Source organism: Piliocolobus tephrosceles, chromosome 8 (genome assembly GCF_002776525.5).
Source record: "Piliocolobus tephrosceles isolate RC106 chromosome 8, ASM277652v3, whole genome shotgun sequence".
NCBI classification, from domain to species: Eukaryota; Metazoa; Chordata; class Mammalia; order Primates; family Cercopithecidae; genus Piliocolobus; species Piliocolobus tephrosceles.
Window position 1 is genome coordinate 92,704,464 of NC_045441.1, and position 2,901 is coordinate 92,707,364.

Here is a 2,901-nt window from a genome sequence, read left to right on the forward strand (position 1 = left end):
TGGATGATGAGGAGGTGGTAAAGGTCAGGGGCAGATCTGAGGGCCAGAAAGCTCAGCTGAAACAAAATAAACTCAAAAGCAGGCTGAAAATTACGTAGAACCAAACCTGAGTTTTCACGACACACTGTGTATTCCAGTCCTGACCTTAACAGTGGCTTGGAGACAACAAATGCTGTGTTTCAGGGCATTACTGCTCAGTGCTATTTCCTCAAGATGATTTCTGCTTCACCTATATCAAATATCAATTGTGAAGTGTCTGAAAACAAGCTGTTTAGCAAGCAACAAGTTACAAGGTCTTACTCAGGTATATTATTAGTATTATTAGAAGGCTATTTTCATAATTCATAGGGCTTCATTAAAATATGTTGAAATAGTGTTTAAAATAGAGTTATTTTAGGCTGCATCTTTCGAAGTTACATTTTGTAGGAAAATATTCCCCAATGAATGATTCTGAACAAGCTTTGCCTCTGGAAAGGGTGATTTTACAATAATTTTGGCAGGAATTTGATACATTAAATTTCTTTTTCTGTGATTCTTGTTTTAGTAATAAATATTTTTTAATTTAAGGTGATAATTTGAAAGAACATGGATAAACCTGAAAGAAGTTATGCTAAAAGTAAGTCAGTCAAAGAAGGACAGATATTTCATGGCTGCTCTTACATGAGGCATCTAGCTAAATACACAGAAGTTAGACAACAGAATGGAGGACACTAGGAGATGGCGTTAGGTGGAAATACGGGGAGTTGTTCAATTGGTGTAATGACACACTATACAAGAGAAAATTCCAGAGACCTACTGTATCACATAGTGCCTATACTTAACAATCAGGTATTATATAAATTGAACTAGTACTGAAAAAAAGCGCTTTTTTAAGAGTGTAGATCTCATGCTAAATGTTCTTGCCACAAAACAAAAAACAACAACCAAAAAACACAAAAAAGGAATAAAAGGAAATTTTGGAGGTAATAAGTATGTTTATCACCTCAACTATTGTGACTGTAACATGACTGTACATATATATGTGTCCAAACTCACCAAATTGTATACATTAGTTATATGCAGTTTTCATATACCAATTATACCTCAATAAAGCTGGAAAGGGCCATCCACAGTGGCTCGCACTTGTAATCCCAGCAATTCAGGAGGCTGAGGCGGGAAGACTGTTTGACCCAAGGAGTTTAAGAACAACCTGGGCAACATAGCAAGACTCTGTCGCTGCAAAACATTTTTAAAATTAGCCAGGCACGGTGGCACATTCCTGTAGTCCTAGCTGCTCGGGAGGCTGATGCAGGAGGATCTCTTGACTCCAGGAGTTTAGGGTTATGGTGAGCTCTGGTTACACCACCAGACTTTACCCTGAGAGACAGAGCAATTCTCTCTTTCAAAAATAAAAAACTGGAAAAAAATAAATATTTTTGATTCGGTGTCTTTAACTGTTAATACTAAGAATATATGTTTGTGGGATGACAGAAGAGAAAGGAAAGATCTACAAAAATAGGTGGCAATCATTATTTTAAGGTAAAAATGCTATATAACCTTTTAAGTTTCGTACATAAATATTTTCTTTTAAAATTCTATGTTTAATAATATCCACATTATTCACACATTATATGTTAAAACTCTTTCTAGCATGGCAGACTACCATGTTTTTACTTCTCAATAATATAGGCAAAAATATTAGAGCTTAGGAGTTGATCATCTATAAAACATTAAATAAAATGTATAAGAAGAGAAGTTTCCTACTGATGTATTTGCATCTTTTTATTTAGCCTGTGACATTCGATTATTCTACCAGATACTTTCATGCTTCTTAGTCAGATTAAAGTCTTCATATGTTGAACCAGCCTTGCATCCCAGGGAAGAAGCCCACTTGATCGTGGTGGATAAACTTTTTGATGTGCTGTTGGATTCAGTTTGCCAGTATTTTATTGAGGATTTTTGCATCGATGTTCATCAGGGATATTGGTCTAAAATTCTCTTTTTTTGTTGTGTCTCTGCCAGGCTTTCATATCAGGATGATGCTGGCCTGATAAAATGAGTTAGGGAGGATTCCCTCTTGTTCTACTGATTGGAATAGTTTCAGAAGGAATGGTACTAGCTCCTTCTTGTACGTCTGGTAGAATTCAGCTGTGATTCCGTCTGATTCTGGACTCTTTTTGGTTGGTAGGCTAGTGCCTCAATTTCAGAGCCGCGGCTGGTTCAACATACACAAATCAATAAACGTAATTCAGCATATAAACAGAACCAAAGACAAAACCCACATTATTATCTCAATAGATACAGAAAAGGTCTTTGACAAAATTCAACAGCCCTTCGTGCTAAAAGCTCTCAATAAATGAGGTATTGATGGGACGTATCTCAAAATAATAAGAGCTATTTATGACAAACCCATAGCCAATATCATACTGAATGGGCAGAAACTGGAAGCATTGCCTTTGAAAACCAGCAAAAGACAGGGATGCCCTCTCTCAACACTCCTATTCAACATAGTGTTGGAAGTTCTGGCCAGGGAAATCAGGCTGGAGAAAGAAATAAAGGGTATTCAATTAGGAAAAGAGGGAGTCAAATTGTCCCTGTTTATAGATGACATGATTGTATATTTAGAAAATCCCATCATCTCAGCCCAAAATCTCCTTAAGCGATAAGCAACTTCAGCGAAGTCTCAGGAAACAAAATCAATGTGCAAAAATCACAAGCATTCTTATACACCAATAACAGACAAACATAGAGCCAAATCATGAGTGAACTCCCATTCACAATTGCTACAAAGAGAATAAAATACCTAGGAATACAACTTACAAGGGATGTGAAGGACCTCTTCAAGGAGAACTACAAACCACTGCTCAACGAAATAAAAGAGGACACAAACAAAGGGAAGAACATTCCATGCTCATGGATAGG